The sequence below is a fragment of the Pan paniscus genome, chromosome 18 (genome assembly GCF_029289425.2).
Source record: "Pan paniscus chromosome 18, NHGRI_mPanPan1-v2.0_pri, whole genome shotgun sequence".
Classification (NCBI taxonomy): domain Eukaryota; kingdom Metazoa; phylum Chordata; class Mammalia; order Primates; family Hominidae; genus Pan; species Pan paniscus.
Window position 1 is genome coordinate 27,725,591 of NC_073267.2, and position 26,599 is coordinate 27,752,189.

The 26,599-nt window shown below is 39.4% G+C and overlaps 1 long non-coding RNA gene across 2 annotated transcripts; it reads left to right on the top strand.

Moving 5' to 3' along the window:
• Window positions 1-4,464: 4,464 nt before the first annotated feature.
• On the top strand, window positions 4,465-26,325 carry LOC134729423 (uncharacterized). 2 transcript variants are annotated; one of them, XR_010110521.1, is made up of 4 exons: window positions 4,465-4,590; window positions 8,515-8,718; window positions 10,358-10,583; window positions 26,170-26,325. It is a non-coding gene; the product is annotated as an uncharacterized LOC134729423 (long non-coding RNA). The 2 variants fall into 2 exon arrangements; XR_010110520.1 differs by lacking the exon at window positions 26,170-26,325 and adding an exon at window positions 20,612-20,748.
• Window positions 26,326-26,599: the final 274 nt, after the last annotated feature.

A 26,599-nucleotide genomic window follows, 5' to 3' on the forward strand; every position in this document is an offset into this window, starting at 1 on the left:
TTAAAAAATGCTAAAAACTCCAAGTGGAATAAAAACAAATAACTACTCATGTAAGCTCATTGTAGAAAACTGCTAAAAAAATACAAAGAGAAAATTACAAAATCGGCTGTAATGAGAGGTGTGTGAGGGGGTGAGTAGATTACATTCAAAGAAGTAACAATAAAATTGATGCTCCAATTCTCCATTGAAATAATGGAATTTAGAAGATAATATAATGATTTCTTCAAAGTGCCAAAAGAAAACAATTTTAATCCTTATGAAAATATCCTTCAGAATTGAAAGGGAAATAAAGACTTTATCAAACAAAGAAATGGAAAGCTTGTCTCTAGAGCAGATCGCACCAATGACTGTGGGTATACAAGGTAAGGCTTCTGAGTCGCTGCTAATATTCTGTTATAACCCTGAGTAGCAGTCACACAGATGTGTTCATTTTATGTAAAATGTTTCATCTGTACGCCTATGATTTATGTTCTCTTCTGCATATGTTACGCACTTTAACAAATTGTTTAATTATAAATCCACAATCCCTTTCCTGTAACATCTTATTTATTTACTCCACTTCATAGCAAAACTTCTTGAAAACATTTGTCTAGTGTTGATAAATCAACTTCTTCATGTCTCATTTTTAAAATTGTATTGAACTTCAGGTTTTTCTTTTGTAATTTTTTAATTGACATATTTGTAAATATTTGGGGGTATAATTTAATTTTTGATACATATATGTTGTGTAATTATCAAATCAAAGTATTTAGCATGACCATTACCCCATATATTTATCACTTCTTTGTGGTGAGGATATTCAAGCCTCTTGTATAGCTGTTTTGTAATACACAACACCTTACTATTATCTATTCTCATTCTACAGTGTAATAGGACATCAAAACTTATTCCTCCTGACTGTGACTTTGTACCTGTTGATCAGCCTCTTCCCATCCTCCTCCTCTCTCCTCCCCAGTCTCTGGTACTCACCATCCTATTCTCTGCTTCTATGATACCAACTCTTTTTTTCTTAGATTCTACATATGAGTAAAATCATGCCTGTCACCATATACAAAAATCAACCCTCAAATGGATTAAAGACTTAAATGTAAAATCTAAAACTATAAAACTACTAGAAGAAAACATACAAAAAACTCCTTACAATATTGGGCTGAGCATGGATTTTAAAAATAAAACCTTGAAAGCACAGGTAACAAAAATAAAAACAGACAAATAAGACTACATCAAATTGAAAATATTTTGCACAGCAAAGAAAACAATTAACAGAGTGAAGAGACACCCCAAGGACTGGCAGAAAATATTTGCAAATGTACATCTGACAAAAAGTTAATATCCAGAATTATAGGGGACTGAAATAACCCAACAGCAAAAAAAACAAAAAACAACCTTCCCAATAACCAAATTTAAAAATGGGCAGAAGACCTTAATAGGTACTTCTCAAAAGAAGACATTCACATGGCCAATATGTTCATGAAAAAATGTTCAACATTTTTTCATATTATAATTGAGGAAATGCAAATTGACCTAGTTTCCTTTTCTACAACTTCATTGACACTGTTCAATGTCATCATTGCCCTCCCCTATGATGTTGCAAAATGCGGAGGATACATGGGTCCCCATCTTTGCATTTCAGGATAATTTAACACAGCTTACCTTCTGCTCAAGACATTTTCTTCTCTGAGCTGCTGTGATACCGTATTCTTCTGTTTTTATTTCCAATCTCCCTGGCTGCCTCTTTTCATATTTCTTTATGCACTCACACTTCTCTGTTTGACCTCTACATGTGGGAGCACCATGGAACCCTATCCAGATGCTTGTGTCATTTCTGATCCAAATTCTATTCTACATTTATATCTCCAGTTTAGACTTGAAAGTTGAGCTCTAGACATGTACACGTAATTGTGTGTATCAGGGGTCAGCACACTTTTTCTGTAAAAGGCCAGAGAATAAGTACCTTAGCCTTTGCAGGCCACATGGTCTCTGTCACAACTATTCCACTGCGTTGAGTGCATAAAAGCAGCCATCACCAATACATAAATGAATGAATGTGGCTGTATCCCATAAAACTTTGTTACCAAAACAGATGACAAGCAAGATTTGGTACAAGGGGCTATAGTTCATTGATCCCTGGTCTATATACATTCTTGATATTCACTCTTGATATTCACTCTTGATTCACTAATAGGAGTTTTGATATTAACAACTTTGAAAGGTTTCTCCCTGTGATACTGAACTTGATGTGTCAACTTGGCTGGGGCACAGTACCCAGATATTGCGTCAAGTTTTAATCTAAATGTTTCCGTGAAGGTGATGTTTAAGTAAGGTTCACATTTAAATCAATTGACTTTGAGTAAAACAGATTATCCTCTATAATATGGGTGGGCCTCATCTAATCAGTCTTCTAGAAAGAAGACTGACTTTTTTGGACAAGGAGGGAATTTAGCCAGAAGACTGCCTTCAGGGTCAAACAATAACTTTCCTCTGGGTCTTCAGTCTGCTGGTTACCTGGCAGATTTTTGGACTTGCCAGCCTCTTCATTTATGTAAGCCAATTTCTTAAAATAAATTTAAAATATCTCTCTCTCTCTTTCTCTCTCTCACCCCCAATACACACACAAACACACACACACAACACTATTGCTTCTGTCTCTCTGGAGAACCTTGAGAATAATACCCTTGCAAATCTCTGTTTTGTAATCTTTCCTCCATCTCCACCATCATCGTGATTCATGTCACTATTATTTCCCACCTATATAGCCTTGATAGCCAATTAATTGGTTTCCCTTTAATCTCTGCTCCACAGAGTAGTCAGAGTAATGTTTGTAAACACAAGATCCTGTTCCTCTTCTGCTTAAAACTGCTCAAAATAAAACCCAAATGTTTTACTAAGATCTGCTAGCATGTGGAGCAGGGAGATAAAGGAAACAGAAGCGTGCTCACCCTCTTAAATGGGACTGCTATTCTTTGGCTCCAACATACACAGCAATGTGGGCCCAGTGTGGCCAGACCTTTTGTTTTCTTTTTAAAATAAAAAGCAGCCATCCAGGTTTCTTTGGTCTTCATAACTTCTCAGACTGCTCATCGGGGTTTTTAAAGCTCTTTTAGATTTCAGTTCTCTCTCCATCTTTCCAAATTCTTCTCTCCCACACCGCGGTCTGCATTTCTCCCTCCAGCCATGGTGATCTAACTGTGATTTTCCTTCTGCATCCGGCTGTTTCTCACCTCCAAGCCTCTGCACCTTCTGTTTCTTGTGCTCCGGCTTCCCTCCACCTCCCACCCCTTTGTTCTCATGGTTGATGCTTCTTCTTCTATGCCATGTATTCCATGAAGACGTCTTTGACTCCACCACTTCAAGTTGAGTTCACTGTCCTTCCCTGGGGCTAATAAAACCGCTACGCCTCCCCATGAGAGCAGGCTTTTATGCTTCCTTTCCATTGTCTCTGCCAGTAGACTGTGCGCTAACTGCTCAAGTACATGAACACTATCTTGGATTCCTTTGTGTTCAATACAGGAATAGTCATGAAAGAATTCCAGCCCTGCTCCTAGGTTTTGACCGGTTAACCTGATTAATATGTATTGCCACGAGGCCTCTGTCGCTATCCAAGGTGCTGGCCACCTTACCTTGGTGGTTCCAACCAACCTTCCTTACCAGGGCTAGAGTGTGATCCTCTGCTCCCAGTGCTGTGATGCTATCTGCTCATTTAACCTCTATATTACTAGGGTCTGCTACACCACAGGCTGCTGATATTAAGCTTATGTGTTAATACAAGGCCTCAGTTGCTTATTTGCACCTCTGGGGTCAGTATCTGCAGCCAGATCGAGTTTCTCTGTCCCAGTTCTGACCTGGAAGGTAAGCCCTCTGACCCATTTCAGCCAAGGCACTCTGTCTTTCTGCTTCTTATATAAACTACATGCCAATCCTCACACCTGTCTCCACTTGGTTTGAGACATGATCCCAATTCTCACTCCTGAGAATTTCTAAGAAATAGTTACACAATTCTTTTTCTACTGGAGGAGGTCCTTTGCATGGGAGAAAGTTCAGGTTAAAAGCACATAATTTATTAATATATTTCCTCAGACCTAAGTTTATACCCTAGCTTTATTAATGACTAAATATGCAAACTTGGGCAAGCTACTAATGCCTCCGAATCTTAGCTTCCTCATCTCTAACATGGGAATAATAATACATGCCTCATAGGGTTATTAATAAAATGGAAGCTAATGTGTTTAAAATCACTTAGTTCATAAGCTTTTATTTTTTTTTAAAAGGTATTAATAAATAACAGTACAGCAGTAGTCTCATCCATTGTCCTAGTCTGATCTGGCCTATCTCTCTCATTGTGGAACATTTTCTACCTTCTCCTACTCTCTCCTGACAGCTGCTTTTGCTGCTAATAAATCCTGCCTGTGATATCACAGTGCATTGTAGCAGCTGGCTTAGAGTCGAGACATCAACACATGAATAAGACAGGATGAGAGGAGGATAAGGCTAAAGACAGAGGCTCCAGCTACCTTGGTGACAAGGAATGGAGGAGAAAATGAACAGGAAATTTTAATAAGATTAGGAGGGCTTGCTTTTCTGCCAAGTGAGGTGGGTTTAAACTTCTTCCTGTGTTCACTACCTAGTTTGTCTGAGTTAGGCAATTGCTTGAGGGAGAGGTAGCTAATCAGGAATTTGGCAACCAAGAGGAAAAACTGCAAATGAAATCGACCACCTGATGTTCAAGAAGAAGAAGGAAGGAAAGAAGGAGGGAGGGAGAGTGAACAAAAGGAGGGAAGGAGAAAAAGAAGCACCATTCCCCTTCCTGACATGCCTGCCTTGGACACATTTCCAGCATGGTAGAAATAGGGTTCCCAAGACTCACACAATTAAGAATTAGTTTTCTAAAATTTGATGTCCATAAGAGTAAGTTCGATTCCACGGTGGCACCCAAGACCATTCAAAATGATTCCTTCTGAACTTTCCCTCTCCATCTCTGCGCACCCCATCTCCATGTGTACATAGAAAGATGTAGTAACAGGCCAGGCATGGTGGCTCACACCTGTAATCCCAGCACTTTGGGAGGCTGAGATGGGCAGATCACTTGAGGTCAGGAGATCAAGGTCAGCCTGGTCAACATGGTGAAACCCTGTCTCTACTAAAACTACAAAAATTAGCCTGGTGTCCTGGCGCGCACCTGTAATCCTAGCTACTCAGGAAGCTGAGGCAGGAGAATCACTTAAACCTGGAGGCAGAAGTTGCAGTGAGCCGAGACTATGCCACAGCACTCCAGCCTGGGTGACAGAGAGAGACTCTGTCTTAAAAAAATAAAAATAAAAAAAGATGTAGTAACAAAGTTTAAGTGTTTACTCAGTGTCAGGTTCTATATCTGCATTCTTTCATTTAGTCTTCTCAGCAACCCTGGAGAATGTCCCATTATTATCCTTATTTTCTTTACAATAAAACTGAGGCTTAGCAATATTACATTATTTTCTACAGTCACAGATTTAGCGTGATGTTGAGCCCCACAGCCTGATAACAGAGAGTATATGATGATTATTGCGTCAATAAATTTTTTTTTTGAGATGGAGACTCACTCTGTCACCCAGGCTGCAGTGCAGTGGTGTGATCTCAGCTCACTGCAACCCCTGCCTCCCAGGTTCTAGTGAGTCTCCTGCCTCAGCCTCCCGAGTAGCTGGAACTACAGGTGCGTACCACTGTGCCCAGCTATTGTGTGTGTGTGTGTGTGTGTGTGTATTTTTAGTAGAGACAGGGTTTCAACATGTTAGCCAGGATGGTCTCGATCTCTTGACCTCATGAACCGCACACCTCAGCCTCCCAAAGTGTTAGGATTACAGGCGTGAGCCACCGTGCCCGGCCCAATGAATTTTTTTTAAAAAACAATACTTTATATGTGAATGTATGTATATGTTGCTTAGTGTGTATCAGCCTCTGCCCAAGACACCAGGGATACAGTGCTGAACAGCACAGAGGTAGAGAGATTATACAGCTCTTCAAGATGGAACAAGTAGCAAGCAGTAGAATGGGGATCCCAACCCTAGTCTTCAACTTTCAATTTTATTTTTCTATTACACTCAGCTGTTCTCCAATTCCCATGTCTTCATATTCAAAGACACTATTAACCTACCCCAACACCAACACCTGGGGCCTGCAAAGCAAAGCAAATGGAGTTAGCATCTTTGTAAATATGAATTGTCTGAGTCGGAACTCATCGGACACAGGGAAATGCCATTCCCTGTTTTTCAAAGAGAGTAGAAATGCTATTGATCTCCCAGAGAAAACATGAGGCTCAGAATATAAGCACTGAAGAGCTGGTTCTCGCTCCATGTGATCCGGCCAGGATGATTTCCTTTCATAGATCCTCATCGGTAGATTGACAAGGATGGACGAGCTGGTTCCCAGGTTCCCTTAGCCTTTGTGGGAAGAAATCTATTTGCAGTAGTTCCCTAAAACTATTAGTTCAAAACTCTTCAAGACAGGGAGTTTAATGAAAAGTTAGGGGGACAAAAGTTTGACTAACGGAAGCACAGTCTTTTAAATTCCTCTTACTCTGCCAATCTTTTGCTGATCAATATGCTGGATCACACTCTAAGGCGTAATTGGCTGCAAGATTCTCCTAAGGGCTTTAAAATTCAGAGCCCACTGGGAGGCTGAAGCCGGAGGATCACTTGAGGCCGAGTTTGAGACAAGCCTAGGCAACAAAGCAAGATTCTGTTTCTACTAATAAAATAAAATTAGCTTGGCAAAGTGGCACACACCTGTAACCCTAACTACTCAGGATGCTGAGGTGGGAGGAGCACTTGAGGCCAAGAGTTTGAGACCACTCTGGGCAGCATAACAAGATGCTTCTCTACTAAAAAATAAGAAATTAGCCGTGCATGGTGGTGCATGCCTGTAGTCCTAGCTACTCAGGAGGCTGAGGCAGGAGGATCACTTGAGCCCAGGATTTCCAGGCTGCAGTGAGCTATGATCACACCACGCACTCCAGCCTGGGCGACAGAGTTAGACCCTGTCTCTAAAATATAAAATAAAATAATAAAATAAAATAATAAAATAAAATAAAATAAAGACATCCAAGCTTTATCAGGAGAGAATACACATAGGTAATTGTGTTGGTGAATTTCTGGGGCTTCTTTCAATAGAAATTTTTCTACGACAACAGTCATCCTTAGCTTTCTCTTCTCCAGAGTCTAGGTGCAGGGTAGGAGTTAAAAGCCTGAATTCACACATCAGTCAGGAAAGATCTGTGTAAAACTGTCATCCCTTAATTTCTCTTAGCCTGTTTCTAAGGGGATATTTCTATGAGGATAATTATAGTACTTCCCTCTTTGGGTATAATCAAACCAGTTTATGTAAGTATAGCTTAGCCCATAGCAGAAAGGTAATGAGATGTTCAACTGATCAACGATGAAGTCTACAGGGTCATAGATGTCCCTGAGCTCCTCAGAATGTTGTCATACTGACTTAGATAGTTCATTACCACATTCCAATATTAACACGCTGTCTTATTGCAGAGAGGCCCTGTTACTAATTACAATATTTAGCAATTTTTTTTTCTTTGTTGAGATGGAGTCTTGCTCTGTTCCCCAGCCTGGAGTACGGTGGTGCCATCTCGGCTCACTGCAACCTCTGCCTCCCGGGTTCAAGCAACTCTCCTGTCTCAGTACCCTCAGTAGCTGGGATTACAGGTGTGCACCATCATGCCTGACTATTTTTAGTAGAAACGGGGTCTCACCATCTTGGCCAGGCTGGTCTCCAACTCCTGACTCCAAGTGATCCATCCACCTCGGCCTCCCAAAGTGCTGGGATAACAGAGGTGAACCACCATGCCCGGCCTATTTAGCACTTTCTAACTGAACAGAGAGAGAGAGAGAGAGAGAGAGAGAGAGAGAAATGGAGGTGGGAGAAGGAGGGTTTTGCAGTGTGCTTGGCTGGAAAGCCAGCTAGGCAGTAAGAATGGAATGAGCCATCAGTTTCCACAAGCACTGTTGGTAACGACTCCTTCTTCCCTCCCTTCTGGCTGGCTGTCCATTTTGTTGAGGGCTGGGTTGTTTATATGAGAAAAATTCTGGTCCTGTGTTAGAAGGCATGCTTGCTGCTAAAGACAGGTGCTGATAGAACAGTGCAGAGGGCATGATGCTTATGAATGGAGTCACAAAATATCCCACTCCACTAGCCCTGCCCCACACACCAGCATCAGCTGCTTGATTGCTTACAAGCTCACAGTTCTAGCAGAGATCAGAAACTTGGAGGAGATGCCAGTGGCTCTGAGAACCAACCCACATTACTTATTTATTTCCCCCCAACCATTGTTGAAGAGTATTTAGCAAGTATATTTCCTGAAGGTGGTTCTTTTTGTAAGAAACCCCAACGGTGATTTAATTAAGCCTACATAAATGCTAAGTGGGATTCAAACAGAATGGGATTTGCTGATTTGTATGTGTTGAAATAAATTCCTTGTTCTGTTCTAATTGAATAGATTGAACACAGACTGTATTTGTTCTTATCCTGCAGCCGCTTTCACAGGAGCGATAAATTGGAAATGTTATCTGGCTTGATATGCCAGTTTTTCTGAGAAAATCACTCTGCCAGTGGTGAGAGAACGGAAGAGCTGAAAACATCTTCTTTTTTCAAAGTCATATGTCACAAACCAAGGAGACTCCAAAAAATAAATTATGGAAGATTATGACCACTGCTGCCAAGGATACAGTGAAATAGGTACATCTTGTATGCCCAGTAATGTTGAAAATTAATATAACCTTATTTAAAAAGCAATTTGGAGATGTTGAAAGAAAGCCTGAAGATTACCACCATGCTTCATGATTCTATCCAGGTGTCCCACATATGAGAGCCAATTCGAAAGAAATAACTACAACTTGGAAAAAACTATATGAATAAAGATGTTCATTGTGGTGTTAGCTATAGCAGCAAAACAAACAAAAAAAAAACCACAGAAAATGTTTGCAAGAATTCCCAAATAGAAAATTATTAAGTCAGCTATGACACTTTCCCAGTAGGATATTATGCAGCACTTAACATGAAAGTCACTAAGTTTACATGGAAAAATACCTGAGGCGTAATCTTAGGTTAAAATAAATCTAAATATACTTATATGCTATAGTTGCACTTTTTAAAAAATATGACAGGCAGCATGAAATATCCAGAATAGGCAAATTCATAGAGACTGAAAGACAGGCATAGTGGTTGCCACAGGCTGGAGGAAGAAAAGAATGTGGAGTGACTGCTAATGCATAAAAAGGGTTTCCTTTTGGGGTGATAAAAATGTTCCAGAACAAGATATGGGTGATGGTTGCACAACACTGTAATAATATAATAATGTAATAATGCCACTACGTTGTACACCTTAAAGTGGTTAAAATGGTACATTTTATGTTATGTGTATTTACCACATTTAAAAAAATAAAATGACAAAGGAAGAAAAATGAAAGTACCTACAAATTGGAACAGCAATTGTTTTAGGAGGATGGGATTATGGGTGGATTTTCTATGTTTTTGAAATTTTCTGTAATCTTGGTATTAGAGACAGGCAGAATCAGACAGTATTAGAATGCAGACAAGAAGCCTCGGGGCTGTGATTTCCCTAAACCCCATCCCTTTCTCCAACTACCGTAGACCTGGATATCCAAACCTGGAAACTGAGGCAAAGCCACTGCAAAGGACTGGACTTATGAGAGAAACAGCAGGGAGGGGGGGAAGAGGGGTAATGAGTACAAAAATACAGCTAGACAGAATGAATAAGGTTTAGTATTTGATAGTACAACAGGGTAATTACAGTCAATAATAATTTATTGTACATTTTTAAAATATAACTGAAAGAGTATAGTTTGTAACACAAAGAAATGATAAATGTTTGAGGTGATGGATACCAAATTGACCCTGATGTGTTTATTACACATTGTATGCCTGTATCAAAATATTCCATGTGTCCACACATACATATACCTACTATGTACCCATAGAAATTTAAAATTTATAAAGTATAACAAAAGAAAGAGAGGGGGGAATAAACTAAGAAATTCAGTGTATAGAAAATTTTCGGTGCTTCAGAATTGCCTGCATTCCTCTTCACAATCGTTATTCACTTTCTCCTCCTCACAGTGTACCATCATAATCCATTATAATACAGTACCATGGTGTAGTTTTGTCTGTTTTTGAACTTTATATAAATGGAACCATATAAAGGGTCTTCTTTTGTGTTTAGCTTCTTCCACGAAAAACTATAGAGTTATCTATATTGTCACACATATCAATAGTTCATTCATTTCTATTATATCATAATACATTCATAATACCATATGAATGAACCAGAGAAATGACCTGCTTTATGTTTTTAAAGAGTTTGTGGCATCTGGTTTTAACTCCAATATGTAAAGAGCTTGGAAGCCATCTTTCCTTCCACCACAACAAGAAAACAGCTGAGCTGAAAATCAATGACTTTTCTTAGATCCATTAAAGAATTGAGATTGCAGGACACACTACCACCCTGAAAACTGGAGAGAGGAAAATACAGAGAGGAAGCAGATCAGCTTACCTGAAGCAGAGGCCGCTGGAATCTGTGACAGGTAGGAACATTTAAACCGTACCTTTGATGACTTACTGGAAGCTGAGTGTGGACCAGATTGAGAGCCTGGTTTGAGGGAGGTCTCCACGCTTCTGTGTGTTTTATCTCCAGGAGTCCCACTAGGTTCCCACAATGAAGATCAGAGAAAAACAGTGAAAAAATCCCTCACGTTTGTTCAAGGGAAGAGAAAGTAGCCATTCTGAAGTAAGCCCACAGGTTTGTCCATAACAAAGATCTACCCAGGAAGGGAAAATACTTTACTAGTTTCTTCTCCCAAATGAAGAAAAGGAAATACCCAACTCCAGCTCCCTGTAGCCTTCCTGTCCCACTAAACAGAAGGTATAAAGCTTAGAGGCATCTTAGAGGTAACAGACTCCCTAAAAGACTAAAGCTTAATCATAGGATTATAGAACACCTCACCTTTTCCCACATCTGACTGCATTATAGAGCTCCTGTATAATAATAGTGGATTACAGCTAAAAGAGCTATAAGACTTAGATTTATTTAAGAAGGAGTTTCTAGGGAAACCCAGAGACAACCAGGGAGACAAAAACAAATGTCATTAAAATAAATGTGAGCCTCTGACTCCTACAGCTGTATAAAATGGTAAACACAACCTAACTCCTAGCCAGATAAACAGAAAACTTCAGTAAATGCATATCCACCTTTGTTGTCATTATCCAAATATATCATGTTCAGTTTCCAACATAAAACTACAAAATGTGCTCAAAGACAAATAAAAACACAGTCTGAAAAGAAAAAACAAGCATCCAGACCAGACTTACATATGGAAGAGATTTGGGAATTATCAAGCCAGGTATTTAAAATAACTACATATATGCTAGGGGCTGTAATGGAAAAAGTAGACAACATGTAGGATTAGATGGATAATGTAAGCAAATAGATGAAAAATATAAGAAAGAATTAAAATGAAATGATAGAAATCAAAATAATCACATCACAAAGAAATAAATTGTGATGGCCTCATCAGTTAGTTGAAGAAAGAATCAGTGAGCTGGATGTATTGTCAATAAAAAATTTTCTCAACTGAAATGCAAAAAAAAGATAAACAAGCCGGGCACATTGGCTCACACCTGTAATAAACAGGCCAGGCATGGTGGCTCCACTTTGAGAGGCTGAGACAGGCAGATCACTTGAGGTCAGGAGTTTGAGACCAGTGTGGCCAACATGGTGAAACCCCGTCTCTACTATAAATACAAAAATAAGCTGGGCATTGTGGTGTGTGCCTGTAGTCCCAGCCACTCGGGAGGCTGAGGCAGGACCTGGGAGGCGGAGGCTTCAGTGAGCCAAGTTCATGCCACTGTACTCCAACTTGGACAGCAGAGTGAGACTCTAAAATCAATGAATGAATGAATCAATCAATCAATAATAGAATATCCAGGAACTGTGAGACAATTTTAAAAGGTATAATGCACACAAAGTTGGAATACCAGAAGGAAGAAAGTAGCAGAAAAATTGTTTGAAGTAATAGTGATGGGAAATTTTCCAAAATTAATGACAGAAACTAAACCACAGGCATAGTAATCTCAGAGAACAACAACCATCATTATCAAAATATCTATCTAGGCATACCATATTTAAATTGAAGAAAACTAAAGACAAATAGGCTTAAAAGAAGCGAGAGGGAAAAATCAACCACCTTCTCTACAGAGAAACAAGAATAAGAATTGCAACAGATTTGTCATCAGAAACTACTCAAGCAAGGAGAGAGTGGAATAGGATCTTCAGGGTTGAAAAAAAATAAAACTCCACCAACACAGACGTTTGCGTCAAGCAAATTTTTTTCTCAAAAGTAAAGGAGTAGATATTCTCAGACAAGCAAAAACTGAGGAAATTTGTTGTGAGCAGACTTGCTTACAAGAAATGTTAAAAGAAGGCCAGGTGCAGTGGCTCATGCCGGTAATCCCAGAACTTTGGGAGGATGAGGCAGGGAGATCACTTGAGGTCAAGAGTTCCAGATCAGCCTGGCCAACATGGTGAAACCATGTCTCTACTAAAAATACAAAAATCAGCTGGGCTTGGTGGTGCACACCCATAATTCCAGCTACCTGGGAAGCTGAGGCACACGAATTGCCTGAACCCGGGAGGCAGAGGTTGCAGTGAGCTGAGATCATGCCACTGCAATCCAGCCTGGGCAGCAGAGTGAGACCCTGTCTCAAAAGAAAGGAGGAAGGAAGGAGGAGGGAAGGAGGGAAGGAGGGAAGGAGGGAAGAAAGGAAGGAAGGAGGGAAGGAGGGAAGGAGGAAAGGAGGGAAGAAAGGAAGGAAGGAAGGAAGAAAGGAAGAAAGGAAGGAAGGAAAGAAGGAAGGAAGAAAAGAAAGAAGGAAGGAAAAAAGTTCTTCAGAGAAAAGAAAAATGATATAGGTCGGAAACTCAGATCTACATAAAGAAAGGAAGAATAATAGAGAAATAATCAGTGAAAGGTAAATGAAATCTTTTATTTTTGTTATTTCTAATTGATCTAAAAAGATAGCTGTTCAATGTAATAATAGCAACAATATATTGGTTGAGTATAGCAGATGAAATGAACAGGCTGGTATTATAAGAGATAAGAGGGATGAATTGGAAATACTGTGGTATAAGGTACCTTCACTACCTATGAAGTAGAGAGGTATTGTTTAAAAGCATAATTAGATTATTTTAAAATGTGTATTACACTCAAAAGCAGCCACTATTTTTATCAATATATAATAATTATACATTTTTGGGTGGCAGATGTGATATTTTGGTACCTGTAACATTGTACAACATGTACCCTGATACCATGTACCCTAATACAAATCAGGGTAATTATATTATCCATCACCTCAAACATTTGTCTTTTCTTTATGATGGGAACATTATAGCTTTTTCTCTTCTAGCTATTTTGAAATATACAATTATTGTTTACTATAATTTCCCTACTGTACTATCTAACACCAGAACATATTCCTTCTATCTAATTGTATTTTTGTACCTGTTAACTAACTTTTTATCTCCCACACCCCATCCTCCACCACATATAATTGATATGCTAAGAGAAGAGGGAACATGGAGTTATATCAAGTGTTCTATTAAAACCAGCAAAGGCAGAAAAAGAGGGGAGGATAAGAAAGAAAGAGCAAGTGCAATGAAAAGAGAAAGAGCAAGTGCAATGAATAGAAAAAGCTACAAACATGATAGATATTAATCCAAGTATATCAATAATAAACTTAAATGTGAACAGTTTAAATATACCAGTTAAAAGACAGAGACTGTCGCATTGGATTATTTTTAAAACAAAGCCAAGATTTATCTATGTGTTCTCTATAAGAACCCCATTTTAAATATAAATACACAGATAGATTAAAAATAAATGCATGGAAAAAGACATACTATTCTAACACATTAACACTAATCAAAAGAAACCTGGAGGATCTATATTAATTTCAATCAAAGCAGACTTTAGAGCAAATAAAATTGTCAGAAGTAAAGAGGAGCATGGCATAATGATAAAGAAACCAATTCTCCAAGAAGACATAACAATCTTTAAGGTGTATACAACTAACCACAGAGCATCAAATTACATGAGGCAAAAATAGATAGAACTGAAAGGAGAAATAGATAAATCCACTATTAAAACCGGCGACTCCAACACCCATCTATCGGTAATTGACAAATCTATCACACAAACATCAGTGAGGATGCAGCTGAACTGAACAACACCATCAGTAACTGAATCTAATTAATATATGTAGAGTACTCCATCCAGCACAGCAGGATGCATTCTTCTCAAGCTCATATAGAAAATTCACCAAGTAGACTACATTCTGGGTTGTATAATACACCTTAACAAGTTTGAGAGTGTGCTGTCAAATAACAATGGAATTAAATTAGAAATCATTAACAGAAAGACAGCTCAAAAAATCCCCACATACTTGAAGATTAACACACTTCTAAATTACACATGGGTCAGAGAAGAAGTCTCAAGATAAATTTTAAAAAATATTTTAAACTAAACAAAATGGTAATATTAAAATATTAGGACACAGTGAAACAGTGCTTAGAAAGAAATACAGAGCATTGAATATGTATTTTAGAAAAGAAAAAAAGGATCAAAATCAATAATTCAAGCTTCTACCTTGGGAAACTACATAAAGAAGAACAATATAAACCTAAAGCAAACAGCAGGAAATACATAATAAAAATTAAAACAGAAAATGGTAAGATTGAAAACTGGATGTTAATAGAGAAAATCAGTTAAAACCAAAATCAGTTTTTTTAGAAAAAAATCAATGAAATTCATAAACCTCTCATCAAGCTAACCAAGAAAAAATGGAAAAGACACAAATTACTAACATCAGAAATGAAAGAGGGAACACCATGATTGAGCCCATGGGCATTTAAAGGAGAATAAAGAAAATTATGGATACCTCCATGACTCCAAATTTGATAACTTAGATAAAATTGAAGTGGAGTATTTCCCTGACCCCTTCACAGGACATGCAAAGGGGTGCCTTGTTGACTCAGCCTGCAGTACTCAACTCCTTGTGAGAGGGACCATGCAAGCAAACGAGGCAGGAAGTGGAGTGTGTGGTCACTGGAACTAGCTGGCTGCTTTGGTGCCAGCAGAGGCAAACTCCACTCACTTGGACCTGCTGGGCTTCCCCCTTTGTGGGAAGGAGCACACAGGTGAGCAGGTGCAGGAGCCAGGGCAAGCAAGCACTTTTGGGAGCTGGCAGGAGTGAACTCCACACAGGGCCCCATAGCAGCATCTGGCAGAGAGGTGCCCATATCCCCAGAAACCCCAGAGAAAGTCTTACAGTGCTCTTTTAGCTCTGTTGACTGCAGATGGCTTAAATGTTACCAGCTCAGTATACTCTCTGCCTTTTCTCATGAGGCAGCTGCCTTCCATCAGTGAGGGCAAAGTGTCAGTGTGACAGCCTTTTGCATCCACACTTGTGGTAGCTGAGCTCTTGTCTGAAATCTAGGAGAAATGAAGTCACACAAACGAATCAAAGGTTAGTAAATGTGGGGAATTTTATTGCCAATGAAATTGACTCTCAGTGGGAAGGGGAGCTGAAAAGGGGACGTGATGGGAAAGTAATCTTTCTTGAAGTCCAGCTGTCTCCAGCCAGATTCTTCTCTGAAGTTATGTAATCAAGCTGTCCCTCTGAAGTCAAGCTGCTTCTCTCTGATGTACAACCAGACTCTCCAATGTTCAACTGCTTCTCTCTGCCAGCTGGGTCTGGGGTTTTTATAGGCACAGGATTGGGGGCAGTGTGGGCCATGGGTGGTTTTGGAAAAGGCGATATTCAAGCGGGAAAACAGGGATGTAAGTTCTCACTTTGGGCTGTGGTTTCAGGGTTTTGGGCTTGAGGGTGGGGCCCTTGACGGGGACCCTCCCTCTTCTACCCAGAATTTCCCTGCCTTCTGTCCATATCAAAATCAATCAATTCCTTGAAAGACGCAAGCTACCAAAGCTCACACAAAGAGAAACAGATAATCTAAAGGGGTCTATATCTATTAAATACAATTTTTTTTGGTTAAAAATCTTCCTAAAAAGAAAAAATCCAGGCACAGATAATTCCATTGCTTAATTCTACCAAACATGTAGGGAAGAAATGATACCAATTTTGTACAATGTGTTCAAGAAGATAGAAGCAGAGGGAAGACTTTCTAACTCATTCTATGAAACCAGCATTATGTTAAGACCAAAACCAGATAAAGACATTATTTAAAAAAATCTATACACCCACGTCATAGATGTAAAACTCCTCAACAATATCTTAGAAAACAGAATACAAAATATATAAAAAAATAAAATATACATAAATATATATATAAATATATAAAAATAATTATACACCTCAAGTAGGGTTTATTCTAGGCTTGCAAGGCTGGTTCAACATTAAAAATAAATTAATGTAATCAATCATATCAACAGGTTAAAGAATAAAAATTATATGATTATATTAATAGATGTAGAAAAAGTATTTGACAAAACCTAACATCCATTCAAAATACAAACTCTCAGAAAACTAGGAAAACAGGAACATTTCCAAACTTCCTCAACTTGATAAAATTATCTACAAAAAACTCCAGCTAACTTCATACATAATGGTGAGAAACTTGATACTTTCACCTCAAGATCAGAAATAAGGAAATAATGTCTCCTCTTGCCATTCCTTCTCAACACTATCTCAGAACTTGTAGCTAATGGAATACCATAAGAAAAGAAAATAAGAGGTATACAGATTGGAAGGAAGAAATAAATTATCTTTGTTTGCAGATTATATTATTGCCTATGTAGAAAATCCCAAAGAACTGGACAAAAAAATCCAGAACTAATAAATGATTATGGCAAAATCAAAGAATGTAAGGTCATTATACAAACATCAATTTGCCCCCAATAAGGCAGCAATGAACAACTGAAGTTTGAAATTAAAAGTAAGATATAATTTGCATCAGCACCAAAAAAAGATCTCACAAAATGTGTGTAGGATCTATATGAGAAAAACTATAAAACTCTGATGGATGACATCAAAGATCATTTAAATAAAGAGGTGTTCATTTTCATTGATAGAAAGACTTAATATAGTTAAGATATCAATTCCTCACAACTTTACAATCTGTAGACTCAGCACAATTACTACCAAAATATCACCAAGTTATTTTGTGAATATTGACAATTTGATTCTAAAGTTTATATAGAAAGGCAAAAGAAACTACTATGTAACTCAAGACTGAAGAATAAAAAAGTCAGAGAACTAATGCTGTCAGATATTAAGACTTACCACAAAATGACAACAATCATGTTAACAAGGTATTGGTGAAAGAATAGATGAATGATAAATGGAAGAGAATAGAGTACCCAGATGTAGACCCACACAAATATAGCCAACTAATCTTTGACAAATGAGCAACAATAAGACAATGGAGAAAGGATAGTCTTTTCAAGAAATGGTACTGAAACTTCTGGACTTTGGTATGCAAAAAAAAGAGAATCTTTTATAAAAATTAGCTCAAAATAGATGTTACACATAAATTGCAAAATTACAAAACTTCTATAAGGTAATGTAGGAGAAACCTGAGGTGACCTTGGGTTTGGTGGTGAGTTTTTAGATTCAACATCAAAAGCACACTCAGTAACAGAAACACAATACAAGTCATGTATCTGTTAAAGAACTTTTATCCAAAATGTACAAAGAACTCTTAAAACTCAACAGTAAGAAAACAAATAACCTGATTAAAAATGAACAAAAGATTTGAAAGACACCTGAAAAACATACACAGAGAGCAAATAAGCACACAAAAAGATGCTCAGTCCCATGTGTCATTAGGTAACCACGAATTAAGACAAAAGTGATAGTACTACACACCTGTTAGAATGGCTAAAGCCAAAAAAAAAAAAAAACTCACAACACCAAATGCTGGCAAGGATGCAGAGAAACAACACTTGCTGCTGGTGGGAATGCTAAATGGTGCAGCCATTTTGGAAGACAGCTTGCAGCTTCTTGCAAAGCTAAGCATAGCCTCACTATATGAGTGCAGCAATCACGCTCCTAGCTATTTACCACAAAGAGTTGAAATTTATGCATGCACAAAAACCTGCAATGTGAACGTTTACAGCAGCTTTATTTGTAATGGCCAAAGTCTGGAAACAACCAAGATGCTCTTCAATAGGTGAATGAATAATCTTTGGTATTTCCATACAATGGACTATTATTCAATGGCTAAAATGAAATGAGCTATCAACCCACAAAGAGACATGGAGGAACCTTAAATGTATTTCGCTTAGTGAAGAAGCCAGTCTGGAAAGCCTACATACCATATGATTCTAATTAGATGACATTTTGGAAAAGACATTACTATAGACAGGGAAACAATCAGTGCTTGCTGGGGGCTTGGTGGAAGGGCACGTGCATGACTCCTGTAGTGACAACTCCTGCTGAAAGCAGGCTCACAGGCAAAAATTACAAAATAAATTATGTTAAAGACTACATAAATACTGGGAGAATTTACTACCAAAGGGAGGGAAAAGATGAATAGAGGAAGCATTAGAGATTTTCTGCGTGGTGAAACTATTCTGCATAATACCATAAGGGTGGATGCACGTCATTATTCATTTGTCAAAACCCATAGAACCAGACAACATAAAGAAAGGAACATCATGTAAACGAAGGACTCTAGTTAATAGTAATGTATAAAATTGTAACAAATATGCCACACTAATGCAAGATGTTAATAATAGGAGAAATGCTATGTTAGAGGTAGAGAATAGGGGTGGGGTGCATATATGGAAGTCTGTATTATCTGCTCAATATTTCTGTACATCTAAAACTGTACTAAAACTGAAGCCCATTTAAAAAATAAAAAATAAAATTAGCTGAGTGCAAATGATGGTTTAAGCATAGCAGTTAAAAAAAATTAAAACAACAACAAAAAACAAAGGTGGGGGGCTGGGCACGGTGGCTCACGCTTGTAATCCCAGCACTTTGGGAGGCCGGGGCTGGCAGATCACCAGAGGTCAGGAGTTCGAGGCCAGCCTGACCAACATGGAGAAACCTGTCTCTACAAAAAAAAAAAAAAAAAAAAAAATTAGCTGGGCGTGGTGGTGCATACCTGTAACCTCAGCTACTTGGGAGGCTGAGGCAGGAAAATCACTTGAACCCAGGAGGCAGAAGTTGCAGTGAGCCCAGAACCCACCATTGCACTCCAGCCTGGGCAACAAGAGCAAAACTCCGTCTCAAAAACAAACGAAGAAGAAAAAGGAATTCTATTAATTTTTTTGTAAAGCTTGTCACAGCTGCCAAAGTAATCTATACCTTATTCCTGATAAGGGATGCCATTGGTAGGTAGGGGTGAAAATATCTTAGAAATGCGACCTTCCTTCTAATTCATTAATATTTCTTTTCAGAGGTTTTACGGGTGCTTTAGCTGTCTTTTTGTGTCTTTTTTCACCTGGTGACAAAGAGCTGCAATTTTCCTACCTATCAATTTGGCAGTCTGTGTGACATTTGATGGAACAACTTATGGAGTATGGTGGTGCTTATATTTCTATAGTCAGTCTTCCTGGGTTCCGTTTCAGCCCCATGACTTAACAAGCCTATGAGTCTGAGTTTTAACAAATAGCATAGAGGAAATGTTAGTATTTACCTCAAAGATTGTTGTAAGGATTAAATAAACTAATCTCTGGTTCCCATTAGATGTGTTCAATAGATGTGAGCTGTTATTTTTATTATTTATATAAGTCTTACCCAATGCTTACATCAAATATGGGAAAGATGAAAGATTCCAGCTCAAATTATTTCTGGACTATCAAAGTACATAAAAGCAAAACTAAGATAGGATGCTTAGAAGCTGTGGAAACACAGCCGAGAGGAAAAAAAAAAGGGAGAGAAATACAGGTCAGGATAGCTTGAAATCTCCTCTGCCCTTGATCTGGGCATCCAATATAGCTCACCCCAAATCCCTTTAATAATCCCCTTCTGTAAACTTGACCCTAACCTTGTGCTCTCCTGGGCAGGAAATAGTGATAAAGTCTGAGGTTTTACCTCTAAGGTTCTCGGTGACCCCTGGCCTGAGCCTCCACCTCTTGAACCTGAAATCAGGAAGGGTCAAGACCCTGATTATTTCTTGTGCTCTCTCCCTCTCTCTCGGTGTTTATATTATGCTCCACATGCCTGGGGCCCATCAAAGGGAGAGGAACATGTTCAGAAAATAAATAGCATTGCTGTCTTATGCTTTGCTTGCTAGAAGCTGTTTATATAATATAATCTGGTTTCTTCACTTTGGGGAACTTAAGGCACAGAAATTGCTTTCCCTCAAGTCTTAATATCATAGGACTCAAAAGAGACCCAAAAGAACTTCATGGGACCATGGTTTCCTCCACAGACATGTTGCCAAATAGTTTCTTTCCCTTCATGTTTGAAAGTTGCTTCTTCAGTCAAGATGCCAAAAACATCTTCAGAAGCACTGATACTCTGTTGCCTGGGGCTGCGACATGTGGCTTATGCTAAATTCTTTTCTCTCTCTCATCCTTGCTAGGCTGCATTTGTAACCAAGCCCTGGTCCTTTTCATTGCATCTTGCCAGAATGAAGAAGAGCTGATCTCTCCAGTTCCTGTTATTCCCCTTACATTGCCCACATTTATTGCTCAATAAACCACAGAAATCCTTTTGTAACCCTCGTTCTTCTCCTCTCTTCCCCTTTTCACTATTGAATTTAAAACTCATGCATTAGGCATGTGCTTTGTGATATTTGTGTCACCTCTCTAAATTGTAGTGCAAAAAAGAGGAAGAAAAGGCATCTGCTCAAATTGACATTTCCATCTCGGCTCACTCATTTGAGAGTGACAGGCTATAATTTGCCAACAGGTTCACATCCAAATGCATAGGTTAGTGCTGACATCAGGTGATTTTCCACCATTGCCATCTCCAGCTCATGCATGCTACACAGAGGCCACGCTTAAGTCAGCAGATATTGCAGGGAAAAGGAAGAGAAAAAAAGGAGAAAGCTCTTGATTTCCCTAAGCCTCTTAATGCATCAAACACAATGATATACTTAGGTCTATTTGGTGGAGCAGGTGGGTGGGTCAGAGCATGCATTGGAATGCTGTGTGGGTTGAGAAAACTGCGTTTTCTCTTATGTGCACTCAATCTGTGCAAACACACTTACCCTCTGACTCTGTGAGTAAACAGACTTTGTAGCCAGGAAAACCAGGATCAATTCCTGGCTCTGAAGGCCAAGACTGAGGTGAGAGAGAAAACATAGTTCCCTCCTGCTTCCAGTGGTCTTTCCCTATCCAGTTACGTGCCTCCCCCAGCCACAAAAAGGTCCACTTGCTATTAGACTGGTGCAATGAATGGCAAAAACCACAATTACTTTTGCACCAACCTAGTAACTTGTACATTGTCTGGCCAAGAAGAGAACGTGTTTATGACTTTGCCTTTTTCTTTCTGTTTCTTTTCTCCCTATTGCTTCTTTCATCCTCCTCCTTCCTTCTGGATTCAATTTTCTTCTTGCTGGGTTATAGCCTTTAGAGGTTCTCTCAGCAAGCATCTCTTTGGTAGTAAATTCTCCTAGTCTTCTCATGGTCTTTAATATAATTTTTTGGGGTAATTTTTGCCTGTGTGCTTGCTTTCAGCAGGAGTTGGTATTAACAGCAGTCGTGCACGTGCCTAGGTTTAGGAGGACTCCTATTGTCTGGTTTTATGGTTGTCTCTGCAGAGGTTCCTCACTTCCTGGCTAGCTTTTACATTAATTCCGTGGCTCGAAGTTTCTACCCCGTGTGAGGAGGTACAACTCAGGCTCATCTACTACATACACGTCATGCAGTTCCAGGGTTCTAATATTTTATGAGTCACTACTTTCCATCAGCGATTCAGGCGACATTCACTTCTGGGCTCTGTCCCAGAGCTGGAAGGGAAGTTTCTCCTCCCTGTTTACAGACTCAGCATATGTTTCCTGGTGCCTTACTTTACCCAGGAATCTTCATTCCTTCTTGTAGCCTTACAAGGGGCCACAGACTTGAAGACAGTTTCTTTCCAAGAACATTACAACCCCAGCCCCAGAGGGTCAAATTCTGTTCTTTACTGAGCCTGGGAAGCCTCTTATCATCTCTAGATTACCTGAGGGGCACCCTTTTTAACTTCGACCTCAGATTCTATTTTATTGAATTAAAATTGTTTATTTAGTAACTTTACACTTTACAGCATAGAGAAGGTTTTGCATAAAGTTTTGTTTTGCCTTATTGACCAGGAGTCCTGCACTCACTTTTCTGCCCCTGTTTTTTCGACTTTCGTGTATCCCTTTGAAGCTTGGGACAACATCCAGGTTTGCAATTGTGCCATCTATGGACTACCTTACCAGTCAAGACTTCAGCTAGTGATGGGCTTTTAAGCCCTTACTGCATTGACGTTATGAAGTCAGAGACCCAAAGACATTTTGAGCAACACTTGTTTGGGGAACCAAGATCTCTGTGCAGGTTCACAAGCGCATGGTTAAGCTCTGACCTTTACCAAGTCTGGTTCTGGTCCCATGGGCAGCTACTCAAAAATGAGAGAAAAGGAAATGAGATGAGGCGGCTGCACATGGAATAGAACGTCCAGCATTTTGGGGCTGACCATGGATAGCATGCGTTCTATCCCTGTTGTAGTACATTGTTTCCTGCTCAATCCAATGCCTCTCTTTCTTTAAAGACAAGAAGTGTGTTTATGTCATCATTGTCTTTGGCAACCAAAAGAGTGAGTCAGTCTTCACGGTCCAGAGTGGAAAGAAAGCAATAATCAGATATCAGAACTAGGGAATAATATCTTAGCAGCCAACCTAAGGAAACAAAATTTTTGATTAGAGACACCTTAATGACCAGGGAACATAAGGTTACCATCTTTGCCTCATACCAACTTGCTTGGTCCACTTGAATGTGTAGCAAATATTGCTTTGAAAAAACTTCCTGGTTCAGGTGACATTATAAGATAAGCACCACATAAATCCAGGATGGACAAGGAAAGAGGCTTCTGAAAAGAGGATGGGACTTGGCAAATAGAATATAGCTCCTGTCTCTGAGAGGTACCCCGTCTGGTAGCAGAGGGTCAAACAAAACAGTTTCAAAGCCTGTTTTCCCTACAGCAGCCTGTAGCATCCAAGATTTTTGGAAGAGAAAGGACATTTCTTCTGGATGTTAGCTTTCTTGTCTTTCCCCCAGGCATCTCCCAGAGTAGGGAGGGAGCTCTTCTATTTGTTGAGTGCTTAATCTCTGCCAGGCAGGAGTTCTATCTATTTTTAACACATTTGACAGAGTGATCTTTTAAAAGTAAAATTAGATTATTCTATTCTCCTTTAAAAACTATTCAAGGGGTATTTTCTTTGCATTCAGAGAGATCCAGTTTTTTATCCTCACGTACTTGATGTGATCACCGTTTTCTCATCTGTTTTGTAACTTATAGCAGCTCCCCCTGCTCAATACAGTTCAGCCTCTTTCTATTTCTTGATATCTTCCAGCTCATTTCACCCCAGGGCCTTGGTGCCTGCTGTTCCATTGGTCTGCGGCCCTTTCGTTCTTATATTATCATCTGGTTGGCTCCTTGGAGTCATTGAATCTCAACTCAACTCAAATTTTGTTTACTCGGAGAAGGTGGCCCTGAAGCCCTATCAGGTTAGCCCTTCCTGTCACTGACAACATCAGCCTGTTTTATTTTCTTCATGGCCATCTCCATGATCTGAAATTATGGTCTTCATTTATTTATTTCCCATCTCTCTTCTCTACTGTAATGTAAGCACCATAAGAACAGGGGGTTTTGATGATCTGATTCACCACAGCGTCTCCCGTGCCTAGAGCTGTTCTGGTCCTTAGTAAGCCTAGTGGCTGAAAATATGGCCTTTGTAGCCAGTTGACCTGGGTTCACATCCTGGCTAAGCTATGTGACCTTTCTCCTGTTGCGGAAACTCTCCAAGCCCTCACCTGTGAAATGGTAATAGTAATCATAATTCTTATCTCATAGAATTGTTCTAAGGATTGAAGGAGTGAATGCATATGAAGTGTTTTGAATAGCACCTGGTGCATAGTAAGCACCCAAGAAATATGAGTTATTATCATCGATGATAAATCTGTTGAATGAATGAATGAATCTGGTGTTTTCCCATACAGATTTCATTGACTTCTCATAGCAAATGTGATTCCATCCATGTTATGAGTGATGTTAAGAAAATTGACTGGGTTTTCACAGCAAGAATGACCTGGGTAAGGATTTCATTCCACATCTACCAGACTGTGAATCTCGGGCCCTCTTTTATGATTCCAAGCCCTCTCCCCTCCCCTCTGGTGTCACCCGTTTCTGTACTGTGCCTTGGCCCTGTGCTGGGTCAATTTTTCTAAAACCTCTTGCCCTGGTGTCTTCCTAGCTGGTGTCAGCTTGAGGCTTGATCTTGAATTAATTCCCCTTTTGCTCCTGTGTGTGCTGCAGACTCCTCCACTCAGGTCTGCTCATTTCAGCCTCTGTCTCAGCAGTTCCTGATGACCCCCAGCAAGGAACAACAAAAGGGATTTTCGAGGAAGAATACCACATTGATTCTTCCACTGCGTCTTGCTATGGAAATGGAAAGAGTGGTAGTGATTCCCCTGGTCTCATCACCCTGATTGGCTCTACCTTCACTGAATTATTCTTCCCAGCAAGGTGGCAGAAATGGCCCTAGTGTTTTTTTTATAGAGCTGCCTTTTATCTCCACTTAGTGTCGACTTCTGCATTCAAGGTAGAGTGGGAAAAAAACATAAAAGTAAACATTCCTCTGGGAAGAAAAAGGCTCAAGACTTCAAGTCAACATGGTAAACAATGGCGTAATTTTTCATCTAACTGGGTTCTAGAATTCGTGAACTTCAATCAGACCCTGTTGCAGCATTTGCTTTGATATGTGCTGTGGAATAATACTTCACACTTCCCTAGGGAATTCAGGGAGGGTGATTATCACATCCATTCCCTCTATCTGTCCCTTAAAGACATCCTTTTGGTCTCATCCTCTCTCCAGAATTTAGAAATGAGAGGCGGCAAAAGCTCTTGACTACTCCTCTGGCCTAAGCTGAAGGTGTTTCATGTGTACGAATGTAAGTCAAGGAGTCACACAAGTCTGTCTCTGACAGTATGTGAGCCTCTGTGTAGGTGTAAAGCATATCTGTGTGTGAATAAGAAAGTAAGCATGAATAAGTGTATGCATCCATATATGAAGTATGTGTTTATGTGCCCAAGTGGATAAGTATGAGAGCGTATGCTTGTATACCATATGTGAGCATATATGTGTGTAAACATGGTATGAAGATCATGAAATTTTCACCTAGAGATGAGTGTCTAGGTGCCTACACATCTTTGCATGTCCAAGTGAGTCTTAATAAATATAGCTTTGGCTGAGTGCAGTGGCTCACACCTGTTATCCCAGCACTTTGGGAGGCCGAGGTGGGCGGATCACGAAGTCAGGAGTTCAAGATCAGCCTGGCCAACATGGTGAAACCCTGTCTCTACTAAAAATACAAAAATTAGCTAGGCGTGGTGGCGTGTTCCTGTAATCCCAGCTACTTGGGAGGCTGAGGCAGGAGAATTGCTTGAACCAGGATCCAGGAGGTGGAGGTTGCAGTGAGCTGAGATGGCACCACCGCACTCCAGCCTGGGCTACAGAGTGAGACTCTGTCTCAAAAAAAAGAAGAAGAAAAATAGAAAAATCATTATATGAGCATGTTTCCCAGTATATGAATATATCTGGGCATGTGTAAGTACTTGCGTATATACACCTTTGAGGTCTGTGCAAGTGTGTGCATGAGTGAAGAGCTAAATGAATGCATTTGTGAAAGTGCATGCTTCTGTGCAGGTGTGAGAATATATGTCTATTTCCCTATAGGTTGTGACTACATGGGTAAACAGAGGTTCGGGTCTGCTGAGGATGGAAGAACAGGCCACACCGTTCTGACTATTTTTCCATGTCACCCTCCTGGGCTGTGGAAACAGAAGAGGGCTTTAGAATTAATCTTTTCCAGTAAACTCGACTCTGAAAATAGTTCCGCTGTAAAATTTACCTTGCCTTCTAGAAAGGCCCATCACATCTGTACTCTTTTCCCTTAGGTCCGAGGAAGTTCCTGAGATAAACTTTGTGAGTGGTCCACTATTTCTGCATTTCACAGCATTGCTATACTCCAAACTTTGTTCTACTCATTGTTCAATTCAATGCCTTGAACCTGGCATATAATAGATGCTGAATAAATGAGTTATAATTGAGAACAATGTTGATTATTCTTTTACAACTAAACTCTAGCCATTTACAGATTTTAAATAAAGTGATCCATAACATTGAATTCTTCCTGAATGTATTATCGGAATGTGAATTATGGATTATGGCATTCATCATTTGCTTCATTCATTATTCACTCAACAAACACTCACTGAGCACCCACTATACTCCAAGCTTGGATTTGGACACTGGAGATGCAACAGTGAACAGATGCATTCCCGTAAGGAAACCAATCAATAGGAAATTATAATACAGAACAACCCA